This window comes from Anomaloglossus baeobatrachus, chromosome 3, assembly GCF_048569485.1.
Source record: "Anomaloglossus baeobatrachus isolate aAnoBae1 chromosome 3, aAnoBae1.hap1, whole genome shotgun sequence".
In the NCBI taxonomy this organism is placed as follows: domain Eukaryota; kingdom Metazoa; phylum Chordata; class Amphibia; order Anura; family Aromobatidae; genus Anomaloglossus; species Anomaloglossus baeobatrachus.
In genome coordinates, this window is record NC_134355.1 from 131705117 (window position 1) to 131730823 (window position 25707).

Genomic DNA, 25707 nt, shown 5'->3' on the forward strand with positions numbered 1-25707 from the left:
ACCTCCCGCTCATTCTGTCGTTCAACCCAAAGAAAGAAACCCCAGCAAGCTGGAGCATGCAAAAATTGCCATAAAACTCAGTTTTGCTCCTCTCCACGGAAATCTTTAGTAAAAGGCGAACGATTTTTACGTTCTGAATAGAAACCAGAGTATATCAGGCAAGGGCCTCCTCCCGACCTAACACCCTGGCCGCAGCCCACACTTGGCCCGGGGAGACCTCCTAGAAAAGGGGAGGCAGGGGGTTGATGATGGCTAAACCAAACGGTACCACACAGCCAGCCCGGCGAGAGGCCATCTTCCCCAGGCTGCTCCCTTCTCTGAGCCCTCCTTTCCACCAGAGGGTCACCCCTTCAAACGAGCTTCCTGCTCCCCAAAAAGCGGGCCGTCCATGGCCACAATATTGAAATGAGGACCGCCTCCCTCCCAGCAGCAGCCACAGGAGTCAGCCTCCCACTACAGCCACCTCCCGCTCATTCTGTCGTTCAACCCAAAGAAGGAAACCCTAGCAAGCTGGAGCATGCAAAAATTGCCATAAAACTCAGTTTTGCTCCTCTCCACGGAAATCTTTAGTAAAAGGCGAAAGATTTTTACGTTCTGAAGAGAAACCAGAGTATATCAGGCAAGGGCCTCCTCCCGACCTAACACCCTGGCCGCAGCCCTCACTTGGCCCGGGGAGACCTCCTAGAAAAGGGGAGGCAGGGGGTTGATGATGGCTAAACCAAACGGTACCACACAGCCAGCCCGGCGAGAGGCCATCTTCCCCAGGCTGCTCCCTTCTCTGAGCCCTCCTTTCCACCAGAGGGTCACCCCTTCAAACGAGCTTCCTGCTCCCCAAAAAGCGGGCCGTCCATGGCCACAATATTCAAATGAGGACCGCCTCCCTCCCAGCAGCAGCCACAGGAGTCAGCCTCCCACTACAGCCACCTCCCGCTCATTCTGTCGTTCAACCCAAAGAAGGAAACCCCAGCAAGCTGGAGCATGCAAAAATTGCCATAAAACTCAGTTTTGCTCCTCTCCACGGAAATCTTTAGTAAAAGGCGAAAGATTTTTACGTTCTGAAGAGAAACCAGAGTATATCAGGCAAGGGCCTCCTCCCGACCTAACACCCTGGCCGCAGCCCTCACTTGGCCCGGGGAGACCTCCTAGAAAAGGGGAGGCAGGGGGTTGATGATGGCTAAACCAAACGGTACCACACAGCCAGCCCGGCGAGAGGCCATCTTCCCCAGGCTGCTCCCTTCTCTGAGCCCTCCTTTCCACCAGAGGGTCACCCCTTCAAACGAGCTTCCTGCTCCCCAAAAAGCGGGCCGTCCATGGCCACAATATTCAAATGAGGACCGCCTCCCTCCCAGCAGCAGCCACAGGAGTCAGCCTCCCACTACAGCCACCTCCCGCTCATTCTGTCGTTCAACCCAAAGAAGGAAACCCCAGCAAGCTGGAGCATGCAAAAATTGCCATAAAACTCAGTTTTGCTCCTCTCCACGGAAATCTTTAGTAAAAGGCGAAAGATTTTTACGTTCTGAAGAGAAACCAGAGTAAATCAGGCAAGGGCCTCCTCCCGACCTAACACCCTGGCCGCAGCCCTCACTTGGCCCGGGGAGACCTCCTAGAAAAGGGGAGGCAGGGGGTTGATGATGGCTAAACCAAACGGTACCACACAGCCAGCCCGGCGAGAGGCCATCTTCCCCAGGCTGCTCCCTTCTCTGAGCCCTCCTTTCCACCAGAGGGTCACCCCTTCAAACGAGCTTCCTGCTCCCCAAAAAGCGGGCCGTCCATGGCCACAATATTCAAATGAGGACCGCCTCCCTCCCAGCAGAAGCCACAGGAGTCAGCCTCCCACTACAGCCACCTCCCGCTCATTCTGTCGTTCAACCCAAAGAAGGAAACCCCAGCAAGCTGGAGCATGCAAAAATTGCCATAAAACTCAGTTTTGCTCCTCTCCACGGAAATCTTTAGTAAAAGGCGAAAGATTTTTACGTTCTGAAGAGAAACCAGAGTATATCAGGTAAGGGCCTCCTCCCGACCTAACACCCTGGCCGCAGCCCTCACTTGGCCCGGGGAGACCTCCTAGAAAAGGGGAGGCAGGGGGTTGATGATGGCTAAACCAAACGGTACCACACAGCCAGCCCGGCGAGAGGCCATCTTCCCCAGGCTGCTCCCTTCTCTGAGCCCTCCTTTCCACCAGAGGGTCACCCCTTCAAACGAGCTTCCTGCTCCCCAAAAAGCGGGCCGTCCATGGCCACAATATTCAAATGAGGACCGCCTCCCTCCCAGCAGCAGCCACAGGAGTCAGCCTCCCACTACAGCCACCTCCCGCTCATTCTGTCGTTCAACCCAAAGAAGGAAACCCCAGCAAGCTGGAGCATGCAAAAATTGCCATAAAACTCAGTTTTGCTCCTCTCCACGGAAATCTTTAGTAAAAGGCGAAAGATTTTTACGTTCTGAAGAGAAACCAGAGTATATCAGGCAAGGGCCTCCTCCCGACCTAACACCCTGGCCGCAGCCCTCACTTGGCCCGGGGAGACCTCCTAGAAAAGGGGAGGCAGGGGGTTGATGATGGCTAAACCAAACGGTACCACACAGCCAGCCCGGCGAGAGGCCATCTTCCCCAGGCTGCTCCCTTCTCTGAGCCCTCCTTTCCACCAGAGGGTCACCCCTTCAAACGAGCTTCCTGCTCCCCAAAAAGCGGGCCATCCATGGCCACAATATTCAAATGAGGACCGCCTCCCTCCCAGCAGCAGCCACAGGAGTCAGCCTCCCACTACAGCCACCTCCCGCTCATTCTGTCGTTCAACCCAAAGAAGGAAACCCCAGCAAGCTGGAGCATGCAAAAATTGCCATAAAACTCAGTTTTGCTCCTCTCCACGGAAATCTTTAGTAAAAGGCGAAAGATTTTTACGCTCTGAAGAGAAACCACAGTATATCAGGCAAGGGCCTCCTCCCGACCTAACACCCTGGCCGCAGCCCCCACTTGGCCCGGGGAGACCTCCTAGAAAAGGGGAGGCAGGGGGTTGATGATGGCTAAACCAAACGGTACCACACAGCCAGCCCGGCGAGAGGCCATCTTCCCCAGGCTGCTCACTTCTCTGAGCCCTCCTTTCCACCAGAGGGTCACCCCTTCAAACGAGCTTCCTGCTCCCCAAAAAGCGGGCCGTCCATGGCCACAATATTCAAATGAGGACCGCCTCCCTCCCAGCAGCAGCCACAGGAGTCAGCCTCCCACTACAGCCACCTCCCGCTCATTCTGTCGTTCAACCCAAAGAAGGAAACCCCAGCAAGCTGGAGCATGCAAAAATTGCCATAAAACTCAGTTTTGCTCCTCTCCACGGAAATCTTTAGTAAAAGGCGAAAGATTTTTACGCTCTGAAGAGAAACCAGAGTATATCAGGCAAGGGCCTCCTCCCGACCTAACACCCTGGCCGCAGCCCTCACTTGGCCCGGGGAGACCTCCTAGAAAAGGGGAGGCAGGGGGTTGATGATGGCTAAACCAAACGGTACCACACAGCCAGCCCGGCGAGAGGCCATCTTCCCCAGGCTGCTCCCTTCTCTGAGCCCTCCTTTCCACCAGAGGGTCACCCCTTCAAACGAGCTTCCTGCTCCCCAAAAATCGGGCCGTCCATGGCCACAATATTCAAATGAGGACCGCCTCCCTCCCAGCAGCAGCCACAGAAGTCAGCCTCCCACTACAGCCACCTCCCGCTCATTCTGTCGTTCAACCCAAAGAAGGAAACCCCAGCAAGCTGGAGCATGCAAAAATTGCCATAAAACTCAGTTTTGCTCCTCTCCACGGAAATCTTTAGTAAAAGGCGAAAGATTTTTACGTTCTGAAGAGAAACCAGAGTATATCAGGCAAGGGCCTCCTCCCGACCTAACACCCTGGCCGCAGCCCTCACTTGGCCCGGGGAGACCTCCTAGAAAAGGGGAGGCAGGGGTTGATGATGGCTAAACCAAACGGTACCACACAGCCAGCCCGGCGAGAGGCCATCTTCCCCAGGCTGCTCCCTTCTCTGAGCCCTCCTTTCCACCAGAGGGTCACCCCTTCAAACGAGCTTACTGCTCCCCAAAAAGCGGGCCGTCCATGGCCACAATATTCAAATGAGGACCGCCTCCCTCCCAGCAGCAGCCACAGGAGTCTGCCTCCCACTACAGCCACCTCCCGCTCATTCTGTCGTTCAACCCAAAGAAGGAAACCCCAGCAAGCTGGAGCATGCAAAAATTGCCATAAAACTCAGTTTTGCTCCTCTCCACGGAAATCTTTAGTAAAAGGCGAAAGATTTTTACGTTCTGAAGAGAAACCAGAGTATATCAGGCAAGGGCCTCCTCCCGACCTAACACCCTGGCCGCAGCCCTCACTTGGCCCGGGGAGACCTCCTAGAAAAGGGGAGGCAGGGGGTTGATGATGGCTAAACCAAACGGTACCACACAGCCAGCCCGGCGAGAGGCCATCTTCCCCAGGCTGCTCCCTTCTCTGAGCCCTCCTTTCCACCAGAGGGTCACCCCTTCAAACGAGCTTCCTGCTCCCCAAAAAGCGGGCCGTCCATGGCCACAATATTCAAATGAGGACCGCCTCCCTCCCAGCAGCAGCCACAGGAGTCAGCCTCCCACTACAGCCACCTCCCGCTCATTCTGTCGTTCAACCCAAAGAAGGAAACCCCAGCAAGCTGGAGCATGCAAAAATTGCCATAAAACTCAGTTTTGCTCCTCTCCACGGAAATCTTTAGTAAAAGGCGAAAGATTTTTACGTTCTGAAGAGAAACCAGAGTATATCAGGCAAGGGCCTCCTCCCGACCTAACACCCTGGCCGCAGCCCTCACTTGGCCCGGGGAGACCTCCTAGAAAAGGGGAGGCAGGGGGTTGATGATGGCTAAACCAAACGGTACCACACAGCCAGCCCGGCGAGAGGCCATCTTCCCCAGGCTGCTCCCTTCTCTGAGCCCTCCTTTCCACCAGAGGGTCACCCCTTCAAACGAGCTTCCTGCTCCCCAAAAAGCGGGCCGTCCATGGCCACAATATTCAAATGAGGACCGCCTCCCTCCCAGCAGCAGCCACAGGAGTCAGCCTCCCACTACAGCCACCTCCCGCTCATTCTGTCGTTCAACCCAAAGAAGAAAACCCCAGCAAGCTGGAACATGCAAAAATTGCCATAAAACTCAGTTTTGCTCATCTCCACAGAAATCTTTAGTAAAAGGTGAAAGATTTTTACATTCTGAAGAGAAACCAGAGTATATCAGGCAAGGGCCTCCTCCCGACCTAACACCCTGGTCGCAGCCCTCACTTGGCCCGGGGAGACCTCCTAGAAAAGGGGAGGCAGGGGGTTGATGATGGCTAAACCAAACGGTACCACACAGCCAGCCCGGCGAGAGGCCATCTTCCCCAGGCTGCTCCCTTCTCTGAGCCCTCCTTTCCACCAGAGGGTCACCCCTTCAAACGAGCTTCCTGCTCCCCAAAAAGCGGGCCGTCCATGGCCACAATATTCAAATGAGGACCGCCTCCCTCCCAGCAGCAGCCACAGGAGTCAGCCTCCCACTACAGCCACCTCCCGCTCATTCTGTCATTCAACCCAAAGAAGGAAACCCCAGCAAGCTGGAGCATGCAAAAATTGCCATAAAACTCAGTTTTGCTCCTCTCCACGGAAATCTTTAGTAAAAGGCGAAAGATTTTTTACGTTCTGAAGAGAAACCAGAGTATATCAGGCAAGGGCCTCCTCCCGACCTAACACCCTGGCCGCAGCCCTCACTTGGCCCGGGGAGACCTCCTAGAAAAGGGGAGGCAGGGGGTTGATGATGGCTAAACCAAATGGTACCACACAGCCAGCCCGGCGAGAGGCCATCTTCCCCAGGCTGCTCCCTTCTCTGAGCCCTCCTTTCCACCAGAGGGTCACCCCTTCAAACGAGCTTCCTGCTCCCCAAAAAGCGGGCCGTCCATGGCCACAATATTCAAATGAGGACCGCCTCCCTCCCAGCAGCAGCCACAGGAGTCAGCCTCCCACTACAGCCACCGCCCGCTCATTCTGTCGTTCAACCCAAAGAAGGAAATCCCAGCAAGCTGGAGCATGCAAAAATTGCCATAAAACTCAGTTTTGCTCCTCTCCACGGAAATCTTTAGTAAAAGGCGAAAGATTTTTACGTTCTGAAGAGAAACCAGAGTATATCAGGCAAGGGCCTCCTCCCGACCTAACACCCTGGCCGCAGCCCTCACTTGGCCCGGGGAGACCTCCTAGAAAAGGGGAGGCAGGGGGTTGATGATGGCTAAACCAAACGGTACCACACAGCCAGCCCGGCGAGAGGCCATCTTCCCCAGGCTGCTCCCTTCTCTGAGCCCTCCTTTCCACCAGAGGGTCACCCCTTCAAACGAGCTTCCTGCTCCCCAAAAAGCGGGCCGTCCATGGCCACAATATTCAAATGAGGACCGCCTCCCTCCCAGCAGCAGCCACAGGAGTCAGCCTCCCACTACAGCCACCTCCCGCTCATTCTGTCGTTCAACCCAAAGAAGGAAACCCCAGCAAGCTGGAGCATGCAAAAATTGCCATAAAACTCAGTTTTGCTCCTCTCCACGGAAATCTTTAGTAAAAGGCGAAAGATTTTTACGTTCTGAAGAGAAACCAGAGTATATCAGGCAAGGGCCTCCTCCCGACCTAACACCCTGGCCGCAGCCCTCACTTGGCCCGGGGAGACCTCCTAGAAAAGGGGAGGCAGGGGGTTGATGATGGCTAAACCAAACGGTACCACACAGCCAGCCCGGCGAGAGGCCATCTTCCCCAGGCTGCTCCCTTCTCTGAGCCCTCCTTTCCACCAGAGGGTCACCCCTTCAAACGAGCTTCCTGCTCCCCAAAAAGCGGGCCGTCCATGGCCACAATATTCAAATGAGGACCGCCTCCCTCCCAGCAGCAGCCACAGGAGTCAGCCTCCCACTACAGCCACCTCCCGCTCATTCTGTCGTTCAACCCAAAGAAGGAAACCCCAGCAAGCTGGAGCATGCAAAAATTGCCATAAAACTCAGTTTTGCTCCTCTCCACGGAAATCTTTAGTAAAAGGCGAAAGATTTTTACGTTCTGAAGAGAAACCAGAGTATATCAGGCAAGGGCCTCCTCCCGACCTAACACCCTGGCCGCAGCCCTCACTTTGCCCGGGGAGACCTCCTAGAAAAGGGGAGGCAGGGGGTTGATGATGGCTAAACCAAACGGTACCACACAGCCAGCCCGGCGAGAGGCCATCTTCCCCAGGCTGCTCCCTTCTCTGAGCCCTCCTTTCCACCAGAGGGTCACCCCTTCAAACGAGCTTTCTGCTCCCCAAAAAGCGGGCCGTCCATGGCCACAATATTCAAATGAGGACCGCCTCCCTCCCAGCAGCAGCCACAGGAGTCAGCCTCCCACTACAGCCACCTCCCGCTCATTCTGTCGTTCAACCCAAAGAAGGAAACCCCAGCAAGCTGGAGCATGCAAAAATTGCCATAAAACTCAGTTTTGCTCCTCTCCACGGAAATCTTTAGTAAAAGGCGAAAGATTTTTACGTTCTGAAGAGAAACCAGAGTATATCAGGCAAGGGCCTCCTCCCGACCTAACAGCCTGGCCGCAGCCCTCACTTGGCCCGGGGAGACCTCCTAGAAAAGGGGAGGCAGGGGGTTGATGATGGCTAAACCAAACGGTACCACACAGCCAGCCCGGCGAGAGGCCATCTTCCCCAGGCTGCTCCCTTCTCTGAGCCCTCCTTTCCAACAGAGGGTCACCCCTTCAAACGAGCTTCCTGCTCCCCAAAAAGTGGGCCGTCCATGGCCACAATATTCAAATGAGGACCGCCTCCCTCCCAGCAGCAGCCACAGGAGTCAGCCTCCCACTACAGCCACCTCCCGCTCATTCTGTCGTTCAACCCAAAGAAGGAAACCCCAGCAAGCTGGAGCATGCAAAAATTGCCATAAAACTCAGTTTTGCTCCTCTCCACGGAAATCTTTAGTAAAAGGCGAAAGATTTTTACGTTCTGAAGAGAAACCAGAGTATATCAGGCAAGGGCCTCCTCCCGGCCTAACACCCTGGCCGCAGCCCTCACTTGGCCCGGGGAGACCTCCTAGAAAAGGGGAGGCAGGGGGTTGATGATGGCTAAACCAAACGGTACCACACAGCCAGCCCGGCGAGAGGCCATCTTCCCCAGGCTGCTCCCTTCTCTGAGCCCTCCTTTCCACCAGAGGGTCACCCCTTCAAACGAGCTTCCTGCTCCCCAAAAAGCGGGCCGTCCATGGCCACAATATTCAAATGAGGACCGCCTCCCTCCCAGCAGCAGCCACAGGAGTCAGCCTCCCACTACAGCCACCTCCCGCTCATTCTGTCGTTCAACCCAAAGAAGGAAACCCCAGCAAGCTGGAGCATGCAAAAATTGCCATAAAACTCAGTTTTGCTCCGCTCCACGGAAATCTTTAGTAAAAGGCGAAAGATTTTTACGTTCTGAAGAGAAACCAGAGTATATCAGGCAAGGGCCTCCTCCCGACCTAACACCCTGGCCGCAGCCCTCACTTTGCCCGGGGAGACCTCCTAGAAAAGGGGAGGCAGGGGGTTGATGATGGCTAAACCAAACGGTACCACACAGCCAGCCCGGCGAGAGGCCATCTTCCCCAGGCTGCTCCCTTCTCTGAGCCCTCCTTTCCACCAGAGGGTCACCCCTTCAAACGAGCTTTCTGCTCCCCAAAAAGCGGGCCGTCCATGGCCACAATATTCAAATGAGGACCGCCTCCCTCCCAGCAGCAGCCACAGGAGTCAGCCTCCCACTACAGCCACCTCCCGCTCATTCTGTCGTTCAACCCAAAGAAGGAAACCCCAGCAAGCTGGAGCATGCAAAAATTGCCATAAAACTCAGTTTTGCTCCTCTCCACGGAAATCTTTAGTAAAAGGCGAAAGATTTTTACGTTCTGAAGAGAAACCAGAGTATATCAGGCAAGGGCCTCTTCCCGACCTAACAGCCTGGCCGCAGCCCTCACTTGGCCCGGGGAGACCTCCTAGAAAAGGGGAGGCAGGGGGTTGATGATGGCTAAACCAAACGGTACCACACAGCCAGCCCGGCGAGAGGCCATCTTCCCCAGGCTGCTCCCTTCTCTGAGCCCTCCTTTCCACCAGAGGGTCACCCCTTCAAACGAGCTTCCTGCTCCCCAAAAAGTGGGCCGTCCATGGCCACAATATTCAAATGAGGACCGCCTCCCTCCCAGCAGCAGCCACAGGAGTCAGCCTCCCACTACAGCCACCTCCCGCTCATTCTGTCATTCAACCCAAAGAAGGAAACCCCAGCAAGCTGGAGCATGCAAAAATTGCCATAAAACTCAGTTTTGCTCCTCTCCACGGAAATCTTTAGTAAAAGGCGAAAGATTTTTACGTTCTGAAGAGAAACCAGAGTATATCAGGCAAGGGCCTCCTCCCGACCTAACACCCTGGCCGCAGCCCTCACTTGGCCCGGGGAGACCTCCTAGAAAAGGGGAGGCAGGGGGTTGATGATGGCTAAACCAAACGGTACCACACAGCCAGCCCGGCGAGAGGCCATCTTCCCCAGGCTGCTCCCTTCTCTGAGCCCTCCTTTCCACCAGAGGGTCACCCCTTCAAACGAGCTTCCTGCTCCCCAAAAAGCGGGCCGTCCATGGCCACAATATTCAAATGAGGACCGCCTCCCTCCCAGCAGCAGCCACAGGAGTCAGCCTCCCACTACAGCCACCTCCCGCTCATTCTGTCGTTCAACCCAAAGAAGGAAACCCCAGCAAGCTGGAGCATGCAAAAATTGCCATAAAACTCAGTTTTGCTCCTCTCCACGGAAATCTTTAGTAAAAGGCGAAAGATTTTTACGTTCTGAAGAGAAACCAGAGTATATCAGGCAAGGGCCTCCTCCCGACCTAACACCCTGGCCGCAGCCCTCACTTGGCCCGGGGAGACCTCCCAGAAAAGGGGAGGCAGGGGGTTGATGATGGCTAAACCAAACGGTACCACACAGCCAGCCCGGCGAGAGGCCATCTTCCCCAGGCTGCTCCCTTCTCTGAGCCCTCCTTTCCACCAGAGGGTCACCCCTTCAAACGAGCTTCCTGCTCCCCAAAAAGCGGGCCGTCCATGGCCACAATATTCAAATGAGGACCGCCTCCCTCCCAGCAGCAGCCACAGGAGTCAGCCTCCCACTACAGCCACCTCCCGCTCATTCTGTCGTTCAACCCAAAGAAGGAAACCCCAGCAAGCTGGAGCATGCAAAAATTGCCATAAAACTCAGTTTTGCTCCTCTCCACGGAAATCTTTAGTAAAAGGCGAAAGATTTTTACGTTCTGAAGAGAAACCAGAGTATATCAGGCAAGGGCCTCCTCCCGACCTAACACCCTGGCCGCAGCCCTCACTTTGCCCGGGGAGACCTCCTAGAAAAGGGGAGGCAGGGGGTTGATGATGGCTAAACCAAACGGTACCACACAGCCAGCCCGGCGAGAGGCCATCTTCCCCAGGCTGCTCCCTTCTCTGAGCCCTCCTTTCCACCAGAGGGTCACCCCTTCAAACGAGCTTTCTGCTCCCCAAAAAGCGGGCCGTCCATGGCCACAATATTCAAATGAGGACCGCCTCCCTCCCAGCAGCAGCCACAGGAGTCAGCCTCCCACTACAGCCACCTCCCGCTCATTCTGTCGTTCAACCCAAAGAAGGAAACCCCAGCAAGCTGGAGCATGCAAAAATTGCCATAAAACTCAGTTTTGCTCCTCTCCACGGAAATCTTTAGTAAAAGGCGAAAGATTTTTACGTTCTGAAGAGAAACCAGAGTATATCAGGCAAGGGCCTCCTCCCGACCTAACAGCCTGGCCGCAGCCCTCACTTGGCCCGGGGAGACCTCCTAGAAAAGGGGAGGCAGGGGGTTGATGATGGCTAAACCAAACGGTACCACACAGCCAGCCCGGCGAGAGGCCATCTTCCCCAGGCTGCTCCCTTCTCTGAGCCCTCCTTTCCAACAGAGGGTCACCCCTTCAAACGAGCTTCCTGCTCCCCAAAAAGTGGGCCGTCCATGGCCACAATATTCAAATGAGGACCGCCTCCCTCCCAGCAGCAGCCACAGGAGTCAGCCTCCCACTACAGCCACCTCCCGCTCATTCTGTCGTTCAACCCAAAGAAGGAAACCCCAGCAAGCTGGAGCATGCAAAAATTGCCATAAAACTCAGTTTTGCTCCTCTCCACGGAAATCTTTAGTAAAAGGCGAAAGATTTTTACGTTCTGAAGAGAAACCAGAGTATATCAGGCAAGGGCCTCCTCCCGGCCTAACACCCTGGCCGCAGCCCTCACTTGGCCCGGGGAGACCTCCTAGAAAAGGGGAGGCAGGGGGTTGATGATGGCTAAACCAAACGGTACCACACAGCCAGCCCGGCGAGAGGCCATCTTCCCCAGGCTGCTCCCTTCTCTGAGCCCTCCTTTCCACCAGAGGGTCACCCCTTCAAACGAGCTTCCTGCTCCCCAAAAAGCGGGCCGTCCATGGCCACAATATTCAAATGAGGACCGCCTCCCTCCCAGCAGCAGCCACAGGAGTCAGCCTCCCACTACAGCCACCTCCCGCTCATTCTGTCGTTCAACCCAAAGAAGGAAACCCCAGCAAGCTGGAGCATGCAAAAATTGCCATAAAACTCAGTTTTGCTCCGCTCCACGGAAATCTTTAGTAAAAGGCGAAAGATTTTTACGTTCTGAAGAGAAACCAGAGTATATCAGGCAAGGGCCTCCTCCCGACCTAACACCCTGGCCGCAGCCCTCACTTTGCCCGGGGAGACCTCCTAGAAAAGGGGAGGCAGGGGGTTGATGATGGCTAAACCAAACGGTACCACACAGCCAGCCCGGCGAGAGGCCATCTTCCCCAGGCTGCTCCCTTCTCTGAGCCCTCCTTTCCACCAGAGGGTCACCCCTTCAAACGAGCTTTCTGCTCCCCAAAAAGCGGGCCGTCCATGGCCACAATATTCAAATGAGGACCGCCTCCCTCCCAGCAGCAGCCACAGGAGTCAGCCTCCCACTACAGCCACCTCCCGCTCATTCTGTCGTTCAACCCAAAGAAGGAAACCCCAGCAAGCTGGAGCATGCAAAAATTGCCATAAAACTCAGTTTTGCTCCTCTCCACGGAAATCTTTAGTAAAAGGCGAAAGATTTTTACGTTCTGAAGAGAAACCAGAGTATATCAGGCAAGGGCCTCTTCCCGACCTAACAGCCTGGCCGCAGCCCTCACTTGGCCCGGGGAGACCTCCTAGAAAAGGGGAGGCAGGGGGTTGATGATGGCTAAACCAAACGGTACCACACAGCCAGCCCGGCGAGAGGCCATCTTCCCCAGGCTGCTCCCTTCTCTGAGCCCTCCTTTCCACCAGAGGGTCACCCCTTCAAACGAGCTTCCTGCTCCCCAAAAAGTGGGCCGTCCATGGCCACAATATTCAAATGAGGACCGCCTCCCTCCCAGCAGCAGCCACAGGAGTCAGCCTCCCACTACAGCCACCTCCCGCTCATTCTGTCATTCAACCCAAAGAAGGAAACCCCAGCAAGCTGGAGCATGCAAAAATTGCCATAAAACTCAGTTTTGCTCCTCTCCACGGAAATCTTTAGTAAAAGGCGAAAGATTTTTACGTTCTGAAGAGAAACCAGAGTATATCAGGCAAGGGCCTCCTCCCGACCTAACACCCTGGCCGCAGCCCTCACTTGGCCCGGGGAGACCTCCTAGAAAAGGGGAGGCAGGGGGTTGATGATGGCTAAACCAAACGGTACCACACAGCCAGCCCGGCGAGAGGCCATCTTCCCCAGGCTGCTCCCTTCTCTGAGCCCTCCTTTCCACCAGAGGGTCACCCCTTCAAACGAGCTTCCTGCTCCCCAAAAAGCGGGCCGTCCATGGCCACAATATTCAAATGAGGACCGCCTCCCTCCCAGCAGCAGCCACAGGAGTCAGCCTCCCACTACAGCCACCTCCCGCTCATTCTGTCGTTCAACCCAAAGAAGGAAACCCCAGCAAGCTGGAGCATGCAAAAATTGCCATAAAACTCAGTTTTGCTCCTCTCCACGGAAATCTTTAGTAAAAGGCGAAAGATTTTTACGTTCTGAAGAGAAACCAGAGTATATCAGGCAAGGGCCTCCTCCCGACCTAACACCCTGGCCGCAGCCCTCACTTGGCCCGGGGAGACCTCCCAGAAAAGGGGAGGCAGGGGGTTGATGATGGCTAAACCAAACGGTACCACACAGCCAGCCCGGCGAGAGGCCATCTTCCCCAGGCTGCTCCCTTCTCTGAGCCCTCCTTTCCACCAGAGGGTCACCCCTTCAAACGAGCTTCCTGCTCCCCAAAAAGCGGGCCGTCCATGGCCACAATATTCAAATGAGGACCGCCTCCCTCCCAGCAGCAGCCACAGGAGTCAGCCTCCCACTACAGCCACCTCCCGCTCATTCTGTCATTCAACCCAAAGAAGGAAACCCCAGCAAGCTGGAGCATGCAAAAATTGCCATAAAACTCAGTTTTGCACCTCTCCACGGAAATCTTTAGTAAAAGGCGAAAGATTTTTACGTTCTGAAGAGAAACCAGAGTATATCAGGCAAGGGCCTCCTCCCGACCTAACACCCTGGCCGCAGCCCTCACTTGGCCCGGGGAGACCTCCTAGAAAAGGGGAGGCAGGGGGTTGATGATGGCTAAACCAAACGGTACCAAACAGCCAGCCCGGCGAGAGGCCATCTTCCCCAGGCTGCTCCCTTCTCTGAGCCCTCCTTTCCACCAGAGGGTCACCCCTTCAAACGAGCTTCCTGCTCCCCAAAAAGCGGGCCGTCCATGGCCACAATATTCAAATGAGGACCGCCTCCCTCCCAGCAGCAGCCACAGGAGTCAGCCTCCCACTACAGCCACCTCCCGCTCATTCTGTCGTTCAACCCAAAGAAAGAAACCCCAGCAAGCTGGAGCATGCAAAAATTGCCATAAAACTCAGTTTTGCTCCTCTCCACGGAAATCTTTAGTAAAAGGCGAAAGATTTTTACGTTCTGAAGAGAAACCAGAGTATATCAGGCAAGGGCCTCCTCCCGACCTAACACCCTGGCCGCAGCCCTCACTTGGCCCGGGGAGACCTCCTAGAAAAGGGGAGGCAGGGGGTTGATGACGGCTAAACCAAACGGTACCACACAGCCAGCCTGGCGAGAGGCCATCTTCCCCAGGCTGCTCCCTTCTCTGAGCCCTCCTTTCCACCAGAGGGTCACCCCTTCAAACGAGCTTCCTGCTCCCCAAAAAGCGGGCCGTCCATGGCCACAATATTCAAATGAGGACCGCCTCCCTCCCAGCAGCAGCCACAGGAGTCAGCCTCCCACTACAGCCACCTGCCGCTCATTCTGTCGTTCAACCCAAAGAAGGAAACCCCAGCAAGCTGGAACATGCAAAAATTGCCATAAAACTCAGTTTTGCTCCTCTCCACGGAAATCTTTAGTAAAAGGCGAAAGATTTTTACGTTCTGAAGAGAAACCAGAGTATATCAGGCAAGGGCCTCCTCCCGACCTAACACCCTGGCCGCAGCCCTCACTTGGCCCGGGGAGACCTCCTAGAAAAGGGGAGGCAGGGGGTTGATGATGGCTAAACCAAACGGTACCACACAGCCAGCCCGGCGAGAGGCCATCTTCCCCAGGCTGCTCCCTTCTCTGAGCCCTCCTTTCCACCAGAGGGTCACCCCTTCAAACGAGCTTCCTGCTCCCCAAAAAGCGGGCCGTCCATGGCCACAATATTCAAATGAGGACCGCCTCCCTCCCAGCAGCAGCCACAGGAATCAGCCTCCCACTACAGCCACCTCCCGCTCATTCTGTCGTTCAACCCAAAGAAGGAAACCCCAGCAAGCTGGAGCATGCAAAAATTGCCATAAAACTCAGTTTTGCTCCTCTCCACGGAAATCTTTAGTAAAAGGCGAAAGATTTTTACGTTCTGAAGAGAAACCAGAGTATATCAGGCAAGGGCCTCCTCCCGACCTAACACCCTGGCCGCAGCCCTCACTTGGCCCGGGGAGACCTCCCAGAAAAGGGGAGGCAGGGGGTTGATGATGGCTAAACCAAACGGTACCACACAGCCAGCCCGGCGAGAGGCCATCTTCCCCAGGCTGCTCCCTTCTCTGAGCCCTCCTTTCCACCAGAGGGTCACCCCTTCAAACGAGCTTCCTGCTCCCCAAAAAGCGGGCAGTCCATGGCCACAATATTCAAATGAGGACCGCCTCCCTCCCAGCAGCAGCCACAGGAGTCAGCCTCCCACTACAGCCACCTCCCGCTCATTCTGTCGTTCAACCCAAAGAAGGAAACCCCAGCAAGCTGGAGCATGCAAAAATTGCCATAAAACTCAGTTTTGCACCTCTCCACGGAAATCTTTAGTAAAAGGCGAAAGATTTTTACGTTCTGAAGAGAAACCAGAGTATATCAGGCAAGGGCCTCCTCCCGACCTAACAGCCTGGCCGCAGCCCTCACTTGGCCCGGGGAGACCTCCTAGAAAAGGGGAGGCAGGGGGTTGATGATGGCTAAACCAAACGGTACCAAACAGCCAGCCCGGCGAGAGGCCATCTTCCCCAGGCTGCTCCCTTCTCTGAGCCCTCCTTTCCACCAGAGGGTCACCCCTTCAAACGAGCTTCCTGCTCCCCAAAAAGCGGGCCGTCCATGGCCACAATATTCAAATGAGGACCGCCTCCCTCCCAGCAGCAGCCACAGGAGTCAGCCTCCCACTACAGCCACCTCCCGCTCATTCTGTCGTTCAACCCAAAGAAGGAAACCCCAGCAAGCTGGAGCATGCAAAAATTGCCATAAAACTCAGTTTTGCTCCTCTCCACGGAAATCTTTAGTAAAAGGCAAAAGATTTTTACGTTCTGAAGAGAAACCAGAGTATATCAGGCAAGGGCCTCCTCCCGACCTAACACCCTGGCCGCAGCCCTCACTTGGCCCGGGGAGACCTCCTAGAAAAGGGGAGGCAGGGGGTTGATGATGGCTAAACCAAACGGTACCACACAGCCAGCCCGGTGAGAGGCCATCTTCCCCAGGCTGCTCCCTTCTCTGAGCCCTCCTTTCCACCAGAGGGTCACCCCTTCAAACGAGCTTCCTGCTCCCCAAAAAGCGGGCCATCCATGGCCACAATATTCAAATGAGGACCGCCTCCCTCCCAGCAGCAGCCACAGGAGTCAGCCTCCCACTACAGCCACCTCCCGCTCATTCTGTCGTTCAACCCAAAGAAGGAAACCCCAGCAAGCTGGAGCATGCAAAAATTGCCATAAAACTCAGTTTTGCTCCTCTCCACGGAAATCTTTAGTAAAAGGCGAAAGATTTTTACGTTCTGAAGAGAAACCAGAGTATATCAGGCAAGGGCCTCCTCCCGACCTAACACCCTGGCCGCAGCCCTCACTTGGCCCGGGGAGACCTCCTAGAAAAGGGGAGGCAGGGGGTTGATGATGGCTAAACCAAACGGTACCACACAGCCAGCCCGGCGAGAGGCCATCTTCCCCAGGCTGCTCCCTTCTCTGAGCCCTCCTTTCCACCAGAGGGTCACCCCTTCAAACGAGCTTCCTGCTTCCCAAAAAGCGGGCCGTCCATGGCCACAATATTCAAATGAGGACCGCCTCCCTCCCAGCAGCAGCCACAGGAGTCAGCCTCCCACTACAGCCACCTCCCGCTCATTCTGTCGTTCAACCCAAAGAAGGAAACCCCAGCAAGCTGGAGCATGCAAAAATTGCCATAAAACTCAGTTTTGCTCCTCTCCACGGAAATCTTTAGTAAAAGGCGAAAGATTTTTACGTTCTGAAGAGAAACCAGAGTATATCAGGCAAGGGCCTCCTCCCGACCTAACACCCTGGCCGCAGCCCTCACTTGGCCCGGGGAGACCTCCTAGAAAAGGGGAGGCAGGGGGTTGATGATGGCTAAACCAAACAGTACCACACAGCCAGCCCGGCGAGAGGCCATCTTCCCCAGGCTGCTCCCTTCTCTGAGCCCTCCTTTCCACCAGAGGGTCACCCCTTCAAACGAGCTTCCTGCTCCCCAAAAAGCGGGCCGTCCATGGCCACAATATTCAAATGAGGACCGCCTCCCTCCCAGCAGCAGCCACAGGAGTCAGCCTCCCACTACAGCCAGCTCCCGCTCATTCTGTCGTTCAACCCAAAGAAGGAAACCCCAGCAAGCTGGAGCATGCAAAAATTGCCATAAAACTCAGTTTTGCTCCTCTCCACGGAAATCTTTAGTAAAAGGCGAAAGATTTTTACGTTCTGAAGAGAAACCAGAGTATATCAGGCAAGGGCCTCCTCCCGACCTAACACCCTGGCCGCAGCCCTCACTTGGCCCGGGGAGACCTCCTAGAAAAGGGGAGGCAGGGGGTTGATGATGGCTAAACCAAACGGTACCACACAGCCAGCCCGGCGAGAGGCCATCTTCCCCAGGCTGCTCCCTTCTCTGAGCCCTCCTTTCCACCAGAGGGTCACCCCTTCAAACGAGCTTCCTGCTCCCCAAAAAGCGGGCCGTCCATGGCCACAATATTCAAATGAGGACCGCCTCCCTCCCAGCAGCAGCCACAGGAGTCAGCCTCCCACTACAGCCACCTCCCGCTCATTCTGTCGTTCAACCCAAAGAAGGAAACCCCAGCAAGCTGGAGCATGCAAAAATTGCCATAAAACTCAGTTTTGCTCCTCTCCACGGAAATCTTTAGTAAAAGGCGAAAGATTTTTACGTTCTGAAGAGAAACCAGAGTATATCAGGCAAGGGCCTCCTCCCGACCTAACACCCTGGCCGCAGCCCTCACTTGGCCCGGGGAGACCTCCTAGAAAAGGGGAGGCAGGGGGTTGATGATGGCTAAACCAAACGGTACCACACAGCCAGCCCGGCGAGAGGCCATCTTCCCCAGGCTGCTCCCTTCTCTGAGCCCTCCTTTCCACCAGAGGGTCACCCCTTCAAACGAGCTTCCTGCTCCCCAAAAAGCGGGCCGTCCATGGCCACAATATTCAAATGAGCACCGCCTCCCTCCCAGCAGCAGCCACAGGAGTCAGCCTCCCACTACAGCCACCTCCCGCTCATTCTGTCGTTCAACCCAAAGAAGGAAACCCCAGCAAGCTGGAGCATGCAAAAATTGCCATAAAACTCAGTTTTGCTCCTCTCCACGGAAATCTTTAGTAAAAGGCGAAAGATTTTTACGTTCTGAAGAGAAACCAGAGTATATCAGGCAAGGGCCTCCTCCCGACCTAACACCCTGGCCGCAGCCCTCACTTGGCCCGGGGAGACCTCCTAGAAAAGGGGAGGCAGGGGGTTGATGACGGCTAAACGAAACGGTACCACACAGCCAGCCCGGCGAGAGGCCATCTTCCCCAGGCTGCTCCCTTCTCTGAGCCCTCCTTTCCACCAGAGGGTCACCCCTTCAAACGAGCTTCCTGCTCCCCAAAAAGCGGGCCGTCCATGGCCACAATATTCAAATGAGGACCGCCTCCCTCCCAGCAGCAGCCACAGGAGTCAGCCTCCCACTACAGCCACCTGCCGCTCATTCTGTCGTTCAACCCAAAGAAGGAAACCCCAGCAAGCTGGAACATGCAAAAATTGCCATAAAACTCAGTTTTGCTCCTCTCCACGGAAATCTTTAGTAAAAGGCGAAAGATTTTTACGTTCTGAAGAGAAACCAGAGTATATCAGGCAAGGGCCTCCTCCCGACCTAACACCCTGGCCGCAGCCCTCACTTGGCCCGGGGAGACCTCCTAGAAAAGGGGAGGCAGGGGGTTGATGATGGCTAAACCAAACGGTACCACACAGCCAGCCCGGCGAGAGGCCATCTTCCCCAGGCTGCTCCCTTCTCTGAGCCCTCCTTTCCACCAGAGGGTCACCCCTTCAAACGAGCTTCCTGCTCCCCAAAAAGCGGGCCGTCCATGGCCACAATATTCAAATGAGGACCGCCTCCCTCCCAGCAGCAGCCACAGGAGTCAGCCTCCCACTACAGCCACCTCCCGCTCATTCTGTCGTTCAACCCAAAGAAGGAAACCCCAGCAAGCTGGAGCATGCAAAAATTGCCATAAAACTCAGTTTTGCTCCTCTCCACGGAAATCTTTAGTAAAAGGCGAAAGATTTTTACGTTCTGAAGAGAAACCAGAGTATATCAGGCAAGGGCCTCCTCCCGACCTAACACCCTGGCCGCAGCCCTCACTTGGCCCGGGGAGACCTCCCAGAAAAGGGGAGGCAGGGGGTTGATGATGGCTAAACCAAACGGTACCACACAGCCAGCCCGGCGAGAGGCCATCTTCCCCAGGCTGCTCCCTTCTCTGAGCCCTCCTTTCCACCAGAGGGTCACCCCTTCAAACGAGCTTCCTGCTCCCCAAAAAGCGGGCAGTCCATGGCCACAATATTCAAATGAGGACCGCCTCCCTCCCAGCAGCAGCCACAGGAGTCAGCCTCCCACTACAGCCACCTCCCGCTCATTCTGTCGTTCAACCCAAAGAAGGAAACCCCAGCAAGCTGGAGCATGCAAAAATTGCCATAAAACTCAGTTTTGCACCTCTCCACGGAAATCTTTAGTAAAAGGCGAAAGATTTTTACGTTCTGAAGAGAAACCAGAGTATATCAGGCAAGGGCCTCCTCCCGACCTAACAGCCTGGCCGCAGCCCTCACTTGGCCCGGGGAGACCTCCTAGAAAAGGGGAGGCAGGGGGTTGATGATGGCTAAACCAAACGGTACCAAACAGCCAGCCCGGCGAGAGGCCATCTTCCCCAGGCTGCTCCCTTCTCTGAGCCCTCCTTTCCACCAGAGGGTCACCCCTTCAAACGAGCTTCCTGCTCCCCAAAAAGCGGGCCGTCCATGGCCACAATATTCAAATGAGGACCGCCTCCCTCCCAGCAGCAGCCACAGGAGTCAGCCTCCCACTACAGCCACCTCCCGCTCATTCTGTCGTTCAACCCAAAGAAGGAAACCCCAGCAAGCTGGAGCATGCAAAAATTGCCATAAAACTCAGTTTTGCTCCTCTCCACGGAAATCTTTAGTAAAAGGCGAAAGATTTTTACGTTCTGAAGAGAAACCAGAGTATATCAGGCAAGGGCCTCCTCCCGACCTAACACCCTGGCCGCAGCCCTCACTTGGCCCGGGGAGACCTCCTAGAAAAGGGGAGGCAGGGGGTTGATGATGGCTAAACCAAACGGTACCACACAGCCAGCCCGGTGAGAGGCCATCTTCCCCAGGCTGCTCCCTTCTCTGAGCCCTCCTTTCCACCAGAGGGTCACCCCTTCAAACGAGCTTCCTGCTCCCCAAAAAGCGGGCCATCCATGGCCACAATATTCAAATGAGGACCGCCTCCCTCCCAGCAGCAGCCACAGGAGTCAGCCTCCCACTACAGCCACCTCCCGCTCATTCTGTCGTTCAACCCAAAGAAGGAAACCCCAGCAAGCTGGAGCATGCAAAAATTGCCATAAAACTCAGTTTTGCTCCTCTCCACGGAAATCTTTAGTAAAAGGCGAAAGATTTTTACGTTCTGAAGAGAAACCAGAGTATATCAGGCAAGGGCCTCCTCCCGACCTAACACCCTGGCCGCAGCCCTCACTTGGCCCGGGGAGACCTCCTAGAAAAGGGGAGGCAGGGGGTTGATGACGGCTAAACCAAACGGTACCACACAGCCAGCCCGGCGAGAGGCCATCTTCCCCAGGCTGCTCCCTTCTCTGAGCCCTCCTTTCCACCAGAGGGTCACCCCTTCAAACGAGCTTCCTGCTCCCCAAAAAGCGGGCCGTCCATGGCCACAATATTCAAATGAGGACCGCCTCCCTCCCAGCAGCAGCCACAGGAGTCAGCCTCCCACTACAGCCACCTGCCGCTCATTCTGTCGTTCAACCCAAAGAAGGAAACCCCAGCAAGCTGGAACATGCAAAAATTGCCATAAAACTCAGTTTTGCTCCTCTCCACGGAAATCTTTAGTAAAAGGCGAAAGATTTTTACGTTCTGAAGAGAAACCAGAGTATATCAGGCAAGGGCCTCCTCCCGACCTAACACCCTGGCCGCAGCCCTCACTTGGCCCGGGGAGACCTCCTAGAAAAGGGGAGGCAGGGGGTTGATGATGGCTAAACCAAACGGTACCACACAGCCAGCCCGGCGAGAGGCCATCTTCCCCAGGCTGCTCCCTTCTCTGAGCCCTCCTTTCCACCAGAGGGTCACCCCTTCAAACGAGCTTCCTGCTCCCCAAAAAGCGGGCCGTCCATGGCCACAATATTCAAATGAGGACCGCCTCCCTCCCAGCAGCAGCCACAGGAGTCAGCCTCCCACTACAGCCACCTCCCGCTCATTCTGTCGTTCAACCCAAAGAAGGAAACCCCAGCAAGCTGGAGCATGCAAAAATTGCCATAAAACTCAGTTTTGCTCCTCTCCACGGAAATCTTTAGTAAAAGGCGAAAGATTTTTACGTTCTGAAGAGAAACCAGAGTATATCAGGCAAGGGCCTCCTCCCGACCTAACACCCTGGCCGCAGCCCTCACTTGGCCCGGGGAGACCTCCCAGAAAAGGGGAGGCAGGGGGTTGATGATGGCTAAACCAAACGGTACCACACAGCCAGCCCGGCGAGAGGCCATCTTCCCCAGGCTGCTCCCTTCTCTGAGCCCTCCTTTCCACCAGAGGGTCACCCCTTCAAACGAGCTTCCTGCTCCCCAAAAAGCGGGCAGTCCATGGCCACAATATTCAAATGAGGACCGCCTCCCTCCCAGCAGCAGCCACAGGAGTCAGCCTCCCACTACAGCCACCTCCCGCTCATTCTGTCGTTCAACCCAAAGAAGGAAACCCCAGCAAGCTGGAGCATGCAAAAATTGCCATAAAACTCAGTTTTGCACCTCTCCACGGAAATCTTTAGTAAAAGGCGAAAGATTTTTACGTTCTGAAGAGAAACCAGAGTATATCAGGCAAGGGCCTCCTCCCGACCTAACAGCCTGGCCGCAGCCCTCACTTGGCCCGGGGAGACCTCCTAGAAAAGGGGAGGCAGGGGGTTGATGATGGCTAAACCAAACGGTACCAAACAGCCAGCCCGGCGAGAGGCCATCTTCCCCAGGCTGCTCCCTTCTCTGAGCCCTCCTTTCCACCAGAGGGTCACCCCTTCAAACGAGCTTCCTGCTCCCCAAAAAGCGGGCCGTCCATGGCCACAATATTCAAATGAGGACCGCCTCCCTCCCAGCAGCAGCCACAGGAGTCAGCCTCCCACTACAGCCACCTCCCGCTCATTCTGTCGTTCAACCCAAAGAAGGAAACCCCAGCAAGCTGGAGCATGCAAAAATTGCCATAAAACTCAGTTTTGCTCCTCTCCACGGAAATCTTTAGTAAAAGGCGAAAGATTTTTACGTTCTGAAGAGAAACCAGAGTATATCAGGCAAGGGCCTCCTCCCGACCTAACACCCTGGCCGCAGCCCTCACTTGGCCCGGGGAGACCTCCTAGAAAAGGGGAGGCAGGGGGTTGATGATGGCTAAACCAAACGGTACCACACAGCCAGCCCGGTGAGAGGCCATCTTCCCCAGGCTGCTCCCTTCTCTGAGCCCTCCTTTCCACCAGAGGGTCACCCCTTCAAACGAGCTTCCTGCTCCCCAAAAAGCGGGCCATCCATGGCCACAATATTCAAATGAGGACCGCCTCCCTCCCAGCAGCAGCCACAGGAGTCAGCCTCCCACTACAGCCACCTCCCGCTCATTCTGTCGTTCAACCCAAAGAAGGAAACCCCAGCAAGCTGGAGCATGCAAAAATTGCCATAAAACTCAGTTTTGCTCCTCTCCACGGAAATCTTTAGTAAAAGGCGAAAGATTTTTACGTTCTGAAGAGAAACCAGAGTATATCAGGCAAGGGCCTCCTCCCGACCTAACACCCTGGCCGCAGCCCTCACTTGGCCCGGGGAGACCTCCTAGAAAAGGGGAGGCAGGGGGTTGATGATGGCTAAACCAAACGGTACCACACAGCCAGCCCGGCGAGAGGCCATCTTCCCCAGGCTGCTCCCTTCTCTGAGCCCTCCTTTCCACCAGAGGGTCACCCCTTCAAACGAGCTTCCTGCTTCCCAAAAAGCGGGCCGTCCATGGCCACAATATTCAAATGAGGACCGCCTCCCTCCCAGCAGCAGCCACAGGAGTCAGCCTCCCACTACAGCCACCTCCCGCTCATTCTGTCGTTCAACCCAAAGAAGGAAACCCCAGCAAGCTGGAGCATGCAAAAATTGCCATAAAACTCAGTTTTGCTCCTCTCCACGGAAATCTTTAGTAAAAGGCGAAAGATTTTTACGTTCTGAAGAGAAACCAGAGTATATCAGGCAAGGGCCTCCTCCCGACCTAACACCCTGGCCGCAGCCCTCACTTGGCCCGGGGAGACCTCCTAGAAAAGGGGAGGCAGGGGGTTGATGATGGCTAAACCAAACAGTACCACACAGCCAGCCCGGCGAGAGGCCATCTTCCCCAGGCTGCTCCCTTCTCTGAGCCCTCCTTTCCACCAGAGGGTCACCCCTTCAAACGAGCTTCCTGCTCCCCAAAAAGCGGGCCGTCCATGGCCACAATATTCAAATGAGGACCGCCTCCCTCCCAGCAGCAGCCACAGGAGTCAGCCTCCCACTACAGCCAGCTCCCGCTCATTCTGTCGTTCAACCCAAAGAAGGAAACCCCAGCAAGCTGGAGCATGCAAAAATTGCCATAAAACTCAGTTTTGCTCCTCTCCACGGAAATCTTTAGTAAAAGGCGAAAGATTTTTACGTTCTGAAGAGAAACCAGAGTATATCAGGCAAGGGCCTCCTCCCGACCTAACACCCTGGCCGCAGCCCTCACTTGGCCCGGGGAGACCTCCTAGAAAAGGGGAGGCAGGGGGTTGATGATGGCTAAACCAAACGGTACCACACAGCCAGCCCGGCGAGAGGCCATCTTCCCCAGGCTGCTCCCTTCTCTGAGCCCTCCTTTCCACCAGAGGGTCACCCCTTCAAACGAGCTTCCTGCTCCCCAAAAAGCGGGCCGTCCATGGCCACAATATTCAAATGAGGACCGCCTCCCTCCCAGCAGCAGCCACAGGAGTCAGCCTCCCACTACAGCCACCTCCCGCTCATTCTGTCGTTCAACCCAAAGAAGGAAACCCCAGCAAGCTGGAGCATGCAAAAATTGCCATAAAACTCAGTTTTGCTCCTCTCCACGGAAATCTTTAGTAAAAGGCGAAAGATTTTTACGTTCTGAAGAGAAACCAGAGTATATCAGGCAAGGGCCTCCTCCCGACCTAACACCCTGGCCGCAGCCCTCACTTGGCCCGGGGAGACCTCCTAGAAAAGGGGAGGCAGGGGGTTGATGATGGCTAAACCAAACGGTACCACACAGCCAGCCCGGCGAGAGGCCATCTTCCCCAGGCTGCTCCCTTCTCTGAGCCCTCCTTTCCACCAGAGGGTCACCCCTTCAAACGAGCTTCCTGCTCCCCAAAAAGCGGGCCGTCCATGGCCACAATATTCAAATGAGGACCGCCTCCCTCCCAGCAGCAGCCACAGGAGTCAGCCTCCCACTACAGCCACCTCCCGCTCATTCTGTCGTTCAACCCAAAGAAGGAAACCCCAGCAAGCTGGAGCATGCAAAAATTGCCATAAAACTCAGTTTTGCTCCTCTCCACGGAAATCTTTAGTAAAAGGCGAAAGATTTTTACGTTCTGAAGAGAAACCAGAGTATATCAGGCAAGGGCCTCCTCCCGACCTAACACCCTGGCCGCAGCCCTCACTTGGCCCGGGGAGACCTCCTAGAAAAGGGGAGGCAGGGGGTTGATGATGGCTAAACCAAACGGTACCAAACAGCCAGCCCGGCGAGAGGCCATCTTCCCCAGGCTGCTCCCTTCTCTGAGCCCTCCTTTCCACCAGAGGGTCACCCCTTCAAACGAGCTTCCTGCTCCCCAAAAAGCGGGCCGTCCATGGCCACAATATTCAAATGAGGACCGCCTCCCTCCCAGCAGCAGCCACAGGAGTCAGCCTCCCACTACAGCCACCTCCCGCTCATTCTGTCGTTCAACCCAAAGAAGGAAACCCCAGCAAGCTGGAGCATGCAAAAATTGCCATAAAACTCAGTTTTGCTCCTCTCCACGGAAATCTTTAGTAAAAGGCGAAAGATTTTTACGTTCTGAAGAGAAACCAGAGTATATCAGGCAAGGGCCTCCTCCCGACCTAACACCCTGGCCGCAGCCCTCACTTGGCCCGGGGAGACCTCCTAGAAAAGGGGAGGCAGGGGGTTGATGATGGCTAAACCAAACGGTACCACACAGCCAGCCCGGTGAGAGGCCATCTTCCCCAGGCTGCTCCCTTCTCTGAGCCCTCCTTTCCACCAGAGGGTCACCCCTTCAAACGAGCTTCCTGCTCCCCAAAAAGCGGGCCATCCATGGCCACAATATTCAAATGAGGACCGCCTCCCTCCCAGCAGCAGCCACAGGAGTCAGCCTCCCACTACAGCCACCTCCCGCTCATTCTGTCGTTCAACCCAAAGAAGGAAACCCCAGCAAGCTGGAGCATGCAAAAATTGCCATAAAACTCAGTTTTGCTCCTCTCCACGGAAATCTTTAGTAAAAGGCGAAAGATTTTTACGTTCTGAAGAGAAACCAGAGTATATCAGGCAAGGGCCTCCTCCCGACCTAACACCCTGGCCGCAGCCCTCACTTGGCCCGGGGAGACCTCCTAGAAAAGGGGAGGCAGGGGGTTGATGATGGCTAAACCAAACGGTACCACACAGCCAGCCCGGCGAGAGGCCATCTTCCCCAGGCTGCTCCCTTCTCTGAGCCCTCCTTTCCACCAGAGGGTCACCCCTTC

The 25707-nt window shown here is 55.5% G+C and overlaps 56 non-coding genes across 56 annotated transcripts; all 56 read right to left on the reverse strand.

Annotated features, from left to right (window-relative positions):
• Window positions 1-37: 37 nt before the first annotated feature.
• LOC142297874 (U5 spliceosomal RNA) lies at window positions 38-153 on the reverse strand. The gene has a single exon (XR_012752140.1). It is a non-coding gene; the product is annotated as a U5 spliceosomal RNA (small nuclear RNA).
• Window positions 154-498: 345 nt separating this feature from the next.
• On the reverse strand, window positions 499-614 carry LOC142297710 (U5 spliceosomal RNA). Its single transcript, XR_012751985.1, has one exon. It is a non-coding gene; the product is annotated as a U5 spliceosomal RNA (small nuclear RNA).
• Window positions 615-959: 345 nt separating this feature from the next.
• Window positions 960-1075, reverse strand: LOC142297599 (U5 spliceosomal RNA). The gene has a single exon (XR_012751877.1). It is a non-coding gene; the product is annotated as a U5 spliceosomal RNA (small nuclear RNA).
• A 345-nt stretch (window positions 1076-1420) lies between these two features.
• Window positions 1421-1536, reverse strand: LOC142297572 (U5 spliceosomal RNA). The gene has a single exon (XR_012751851.1). It is a non-coding gene; the product is annotated as a U5 spliceosomal RNA (small nuclear RNA).
• A 345-nt stretch (window positions 1537-1881) lies between these two features.
• LOC142297610 (U5 spliceosomal RNA) lies at window positions 1882-1997 on the reverse strand. The gene has a single exon (XR_012751888.1). It is a non-coding gene; the product is annotated as a U5 spliceosomal RNA (small nuclear RNA).
• A 345-nt stretch (window positions 1998-2342) lies between these two features.
• LOC142297621 (U5 spliceosomal RNA) lies at window positions 2343-2458 on the reverse strand. Its single transcript, XR_012751899.1, has one exon. It is a non-coding gene; the product is annotated as a U5 spliceosomal RNA (small nuclear RNA).
• Window positions 2459-2803: 345 nt separating this feature from the next.
• On the reverse strand, window positions 2804-2919 carry LOC142297839 (U5 spliceosomal RNA). Its single transcript, XR_012752108.1, has one exon. It is a non-coding gene; the product is annotated as a U5 spliceosomal RNA (small nuclear RNA).
• Window positions 2920-3264: 345 nt separating this feature from the next.
• On the reverse strand, window positions 3265-3380 carry LOC142297575 (U5 spliceosomal RNA). The gene has a single exon (XR_012751854.1). It is a non-coding gene; the product is annotated as a U5 spliceosomal RNA (small nuclear RNA).
• Window positions 3381-3725: 345 nt separating this feature from the next.
• Window positions 3726-3841, reverse strand: LOC142297633 (U5 spliceosomal RNA). Its single transcript, XR_012751910.1, has one exon. It is a non-coding gene; the product is annotated as a U5 spliceosomal RNA (small nuclear RNA).
• Window positions 3842-4185: 344 nt separating this feature from the next.
• Window positions 4186-4301, reverse strand: LOC142297644 (U5 spliceosomal RNA). The gene has a single exon (XR_012751921.1). It is a non-coding gene; the product is annotated as a U5 spliceosomal RNA (small nuclear RNA).
• Window positions 4302-4646: 345 nt separating this feature from the next.
• On the reverse strand, window positions 4647-4762 carry LOC142297655 (U5 spliceosomal RNA). The gene has a single exon (XR_012751932.1). It is a non-coding gene; the product is annotated as a U5 spliceosomal RNA (small nuclear RNA).
• Window positions 4763-5107: 345 nt separating this feature from the next.
• LOC142297895 (U5 spliceosomal RNA) lies at window positions 5108-5223 on the reverse strand. The gene has a single exon (XR_012752160.1). It is a non-coding gene; the product is annotated as a U5 spliceosomal RNA (small nuclear RNA).
• Window positions 5224-5568: 345 nt separating this feature from the next.
• LOC142297830 (U5 spliceosomal RNA) lies at window positions 5569-5685 on the reverse strand. The gene has a single exon (XR_012752099.1). It is a non-coding gene; the product is annotated as a U5 spliceosomal RNA (small nuclear RNA).
• Window positions 5686-6030: 345 nt separating this feature from the next.
• On the reverse strand, window positions 6031-6146 carry LOC142297613 (U5 spliceosomal RNA). The gene has a single exon (XR_012751891.1). It is a non-coding gene; the product is annotated as a U5 spliceosomal RNA (small nuclear RNA).
• Window positions 6147-6491: 345 nt separating this feature from the next.
• Window positions 6492-6607, reverse strand: LOC142297666 (U5 spliceosomal RNA). The gene has a single exon (XR_012751943.1). It is a non-coding gene; the product is annotated as a U5 spliceosomal RNA (small nuclear RNA).
• Window positions 6608-6952: 345 nt separating this feature from the next.
• Window positions 6953-7068, reverse strand: LOC142297678 (U5 spliceosomal RNA). Its single transcript, XR_012751954.1, has one exon. It is a non-coding gene; the product is annotated as a U5 spliceosomal RNA (small nuclear RNA).
• A 345-nt stretch (window positions 7069-7413) lies between these two features.
• Window positions 7414-7529, reverse strand: LOC142297691 (U5 spliceosomal RNA). The gene has a single exon (XR_012751965.1). It is a non-coding gene; the product is annotated as a U5 spliceosomal RNA (small nuclear RNA).
• Window positions 7530-7874: 345 nt separating this feature from the next.
• LOC142297702 (U5 spliceosomal RNA) lies at window positions 7875-7990 on the reverse strand. The gene has a single exon (XR_012751977.1). It is a non-coding gene; the product is annotated as a U5 spliceosomal RNA (small nuclear RNA).
• A 345-nt stretch (window positions 7991-8335) lies between these two features.
• On the reverse strand, window positions 8336-8451 carry LOC142297718 (U5 spliceosomal RNA). The gene has a single exon (XR_012751992.1). It is a non-coding gene; the product is annotated as a U5 spliceosomal RNA (small nuclear RNA).
• Window positions 8452-8796: 345 nt separating this feature from the next.
• Window positions 8797-8912, reverse strand: LOC142297713 (U5 spliceosomal RNA). The gene has a single exon (XR_012751988.1). It is a non-coding gene; the product is annotated as a U5 spliceosomal RNA (small nuclear RNA).
• A 345-nt stretch (window positions 8913-9257) lies between these two features.
• On the reverse strand, window positions 9258-9373 carry LOC142297725 (U5 spliceosomal RNA). The gene has a single exon (XR_012751999.1). It is a non-coding gene; the product is annotated as a U5 spliceosomal RNA (small nuclear RNA).
• A 345-nt stretch (window positions 9374-9718) lies between these two features.
• On the reverse strand, window positions 9719-9834 carry LOC142297736 (U5 spliceosomal RNA). Its single transcript, XR_012752010.1, has one exon. It is a non-coding gene; the product is annotated as a U5 spliceosomal RNA (small nuclear RNA).
• Window positions 9835-10179: 345 nt separating this feature from the next.
• Window positions 10180-10295, reverse strand: LOC142297747 (U5 spliceosomal RNA). The gene has a single exon (XR_012752021.1). It is a non-coding gene; the product is annotated as a U5 spliceosomal RNA (small nuclear RNA).
• Window positions 10296-10640: 345 nt separating this feature from the next.
• Window positions 10641-10756, reverse strand: LOC142297758 (U5 spliceosomal RNA). Its single transcript, XR_012752032.1, has one exon. It is a non-coding gene; the product is annotated as a U5 spliceosomal RNA (small nuclear RNA).
• A 345-nt stretch (window positions 10757-11101) lies between these two features.
• Window positions 11102-11217, reverse strand: LOC142297770 (U5 spliceosomal RNA). The gene has a single exon (XR_012752043.1). It is a non-coding gene; the product is annotated as a U5 spliceosomal RNA (small nuclear RNA).
• A 345-nt stretch (window positions 11218-11562) lies between these two features.
• LOC142297719 (U5 spliceosomal RNA) lies at window positions 11563-11678 on the reverse strand. The gene has a single exon (XR_012751993.1). It is a non-coding gene; the product is annotated as a U5 spliceosomal RNA (small nuclear RNA).
• A 345-nt stretch (window positions 11679-12023) lies between these two features.
• On the reverse strand, window positions 12024-12139 carry LOC142297782 (U5 spliceosomal RNA). The gene has a single exon (XR_012752054.1). It is a non-coding gene; the product is annotated as a U5 spliceosomal RNA (small nuclear RNA).
• A 345-nt stretch (window positions 12140-12484) lies between these two features.
• On the reverse strand, window positions 12485-12600 carry LOC142297793 (U5 spliceosomal RNA). Its single transcript, XR_012752065.1, has one exon. It is a non-coding gene; the product is annotated as a U5 spliceosomal RNA (small nuclear RNA).
• Window positions 12601-12945: 345 nt separating this feature from the next.
• Window positions 12946-13061, reverse strand: LOC142297805 (U5 spliceosomal RNA). The gene has a single exon (XR_012752076.1). It is a non-coding gene; the product is annotated as a U5 spliceosomal RNA (small nuclear RNA).
• Window positions 13062-13406: 345 nt separating this feature from the next.
• LOC142297672 (U5 spliceosomal RNA) lies at window positions 13407-13522 on the reverse strand. Its single transcript, XR_012751948.1, has one exon. It is a non-coding gene; the product is annotated as a U5 spliceosomal RNA (small nuclear RNA).
• A 345-nt stretch (window positions 13523-13867) lies between these two features.
• LOC142297817 (U5 spliceosomal RNA) lies at window positions 13868-13983 on the reverse strand. Its single transcript, XR_012752087.1, has one exon. It is a non-coding gene; the product is annotated as a U5 spliceosomal RNA (small nuclear RNA).
• Window positions 13984-14328: 345 nt separating this feature from the next.
• On the reverse strand, window positions 14329-14444 carry LOC142297604 (U5 spliceosomal RNA). The gene has a single exon (XR_012751882.1). It is a non-coding gene; the product is annotated as a U5 spliceosomal RNA (small nuclear RNA).
• A 345-nt stretch (window positions 14445-14789) lies between these two features.
• Window positions 14790-14905, reverse strand: LOC142297829 (U5 spliceosomal RNA). The gene has a single exon (XR_012752098.1). It is a non-coding gene; the product is annotated as a U5 spliceosomal RNA (small nuclear RNA).
• Window positions 14906-15250: 345 nt separating this feature from the next.
• Window positions 15251-15366, reverse strand: LOC142297673 (U5 spliceosomal RNA). Its single transcript, XR_012751949.1, has one exon. It is a non-coding gene; the product is annotated as a U5 spliceosomal RNA (small nuclear RNA).
• Window positions 15367-15711: 345 nt separating this feature from the next.
• LOC142297559 (U5 spliceosomal RNA) lies at window positions 15712-15827 on the reverse strand. Its single transcript, XR_012751839.1, has one exon. It is a non-coding gene; the product is annotated as a U5 spliceosomal RNA (small nuclear RNA).
• A 345-nt stretch (window positions 15828-16172) lies between these two features.
• On the reverse strand, window positions 16173-16288 carry LOC142297840 (U5 spliceosomal RNA). Its single transcript, XR_012752109.1, has one exon. It is a non-coding gene; the product is annotated as a U5 spliceosomal RNA (small nuclear RNA).
• Window positions 16289-16633: 345 nt separating this feature from the next.
• LOC142297853 (U5 spliceosomal RNA) lies at window positions 16634-16749 on the reverse strand. Its single transcript, XR_012752119.1, has one exon. It is a non-coding gene; the product is annotated as a U5 spliceosomal RNA (small nuclear RNA).
• A 345-nt stretch (window positions 16750-17094) lies between these two features.
• Window positions 17095-17210, reverse strand: LOC142297864 (U5 spliceosomal RNA). The gene has a single exon (XR_012752130.1). It is a non-coding gene; the product is annotated as a U5 spliceosomal RNA (small nuclear RNA).
• A 345-nt stretch (window positions 17211-17555) lies between these two features.
• LOC142297875 (U5 spliceosomal RNA) lies at window positions 17556-17671 on the reverse strand. The gene has a single exon (XR_012752141.1). It is a non-coding gene; the product is annotated as a U5 spliceosomal RNA (small nuclear RNA).
• Window positions 17672-18016: 345 nt separating this feature from the next.
• On the reverse strand, window positions 18017-18132 carry LOC142297886 (U5 spliceosomal RNA). Its single transcript, XR_012752152.1, has one exon. It is a non-coding gene; the product is annotated as a U5 spliceosomal RNA (small nuclear RNA).
• Window positions 18133-18477: 345 nt separating this feature from the next.
• On the reverse strand, window positions 18478-18593 carry LOC142297605 (U5 spliceosomal RNA). The gene has a single exon (XR_012751883.1). It is a non-coding gene; the product is annotated as a U5 spliceosomal RNA (small nuclear RNA).
• Window positions 18594-18938: 345 nt separating this feature from the next.
• Window positions 18939-19054, reverse strand: LOC142297898 (U5 spliceosomal RNA). The gene has a single exon (XR_012752163.1). It is a non-coding gene; the product is annotated as a U5 spliceosomal RNA (small nuclear RNA).
• A 345-nt stretch (window positions 19055-19399) lies between these two features.
• On the reverse strand, window positions 19400-19515 carry LOC142297674 (U5 spliceosomal RNA). The gene has a single exon (XR_012751950.1). It is a non-coding gene; the product is annotated as a U5 spliceosomal RNA (small nuclear RNA).
• A 345-nt stretch (window positions 19516-19860) lies between these two features.
• Window positions 19861-19976, reverse strand: LOC142297909 (U5 spliceosomal RNA). Its single transcript, XR_012752171.1, has one exon. It is a non-coding gene; the product is annotated as a U5 spliceosomal RNA (small nuclear RNA).
• A 345-nt stretch (window positions 19977-20321) lies between these two features.
• On the reverse strand, window positions 20322-20437 carry LOC142297921 (U5 spliceosomal RNA). Its single transcript, XR_012752172.1, has one exon. It is a non-coding gene; the product is annotated as a U5 spliceosomal RNA (small nuclear RNA).
• Window positions 20438-20782: 345 nt separating this feature from the next.
• LOC142297606 (U5 spliceosomal RNA) lies at window positions 20783-20898 on the reverse strand. Its single transcript, XR_012751884.1, has one exon. It is a non-coding gene; the product is annotated as a U5 spliceosomal RNA (small nuclear RNA).
• Window positions 20899-21243: 345 nt separating this feature from the next.
• LOC142297932 (U5 spliceosomal RNA) lies at window positions 21244-21359 on the reverse strand. The gene has a single exon (XR_012752179.1). It is a non-coding gene; the product is annotated as a U5 spliceosomal RNA (small nuclear RNA).
• Window positions 21360-21704: 345 nt separating this feature from the next.
• Window positions 21705-21820, reverse strand: LOC142297675 (U5 spliceosomal RNA). Its single transcript, XR_012751951.1, has one exon. It is a non-coding gene; the product is annotated as a U5 spliceosomal RNA (small nuclear RNA).
• A 345-nt stretch (window positions 21821-22165) lies between these two features.
• On the reverse strand, window positions 22166-22281 carry LOC142297944 (U5 spliceosomal RNA). The gene has a single exon (XR_012752180.1). It is a non-coding gene; the product is annotated as a U5 spliceosomal RNA (small nuclear RNA).
• Window positions 22282-22626: 345 nt separating this feature from the next.
• LOC142297955 (U5 spliceosomal RNA) lies at window positions 22627-22742 on the reverse strand. Its single transcript, XR_012752181.1, has one exon. It is a non-coding gene; the product is annotated as a U5 spliceosomal RNA (small nuclear RNA).
• Window positions 22743-23087: 345 nt separating this feature from the next.
• LOC142297967 (U5 spliceosomal RNA) lies at window positions 23088-23203 on the reverse strand. Its single transcript, XR_012752186.1, has one exon. It is a non-coding gene; the product is annotated as a U5 spliceosomal RNA (small nuclear RNA).
• Window positions 23204-23548: 345 nt separating this feature from the next.
• On the reverse strand, window positions 23549-23664 carry LOC142297979 (U5 spliceosomal RNA). The gene has a single exon (XR_012752198.1). It is a non-coding gene; the product is annotated as a U5 spliceosomal RNA (small nuclear RNA).
• Window positions 23665-24009: 345 nt separating this feature from the next.
• On the reverse strand, window positions 24010-24125 carry LOC142297987 (U5 spliceosomal RNA). Its single transcript, XR_012752206.1, has one exon. It is a non-coding gene; the product is annotated as a U5 spliceosomal RNA (small nuclear RNA).
• Window positions 24126-24470: 345 nt separating this feature from the next.
• LOC142297988 (U5 spliceosomal RNA) lies at window positions 24471-24586 on the reverse strand. The gene has a single exon (XR_012752207.1). It is a non-coding gene; the product is annotated as a U5 spliceosomal RNA (small nuclear RNA).
• A 345-nt stretch (window positions 24587-24931) lies between these two features.
• Window positions 24932-25047, reverse strand: LOC142297991 (U5 spliceosomal RNA). The gene has a single exon (XR_012752210.1). It is a non-coding gene; the product is annotated as a U5 spliceosomal RNA (small nuclear RNA).
• Window positions 25048-25392: 345 nt separating this feature from the next.
• On the reverse strand, window positions 25393-25508 carry LOC142297992 (U5 spliceosomal RNA). Its single transcript, XR_012752211.1, has one exon. It is a non-coding gene; the product is annotated as a U5 spliceosomal RNA (small nuclear RNA).
• Between the last annotated feature and the right edge of the window lie 199 nt (window positions 25509-25707).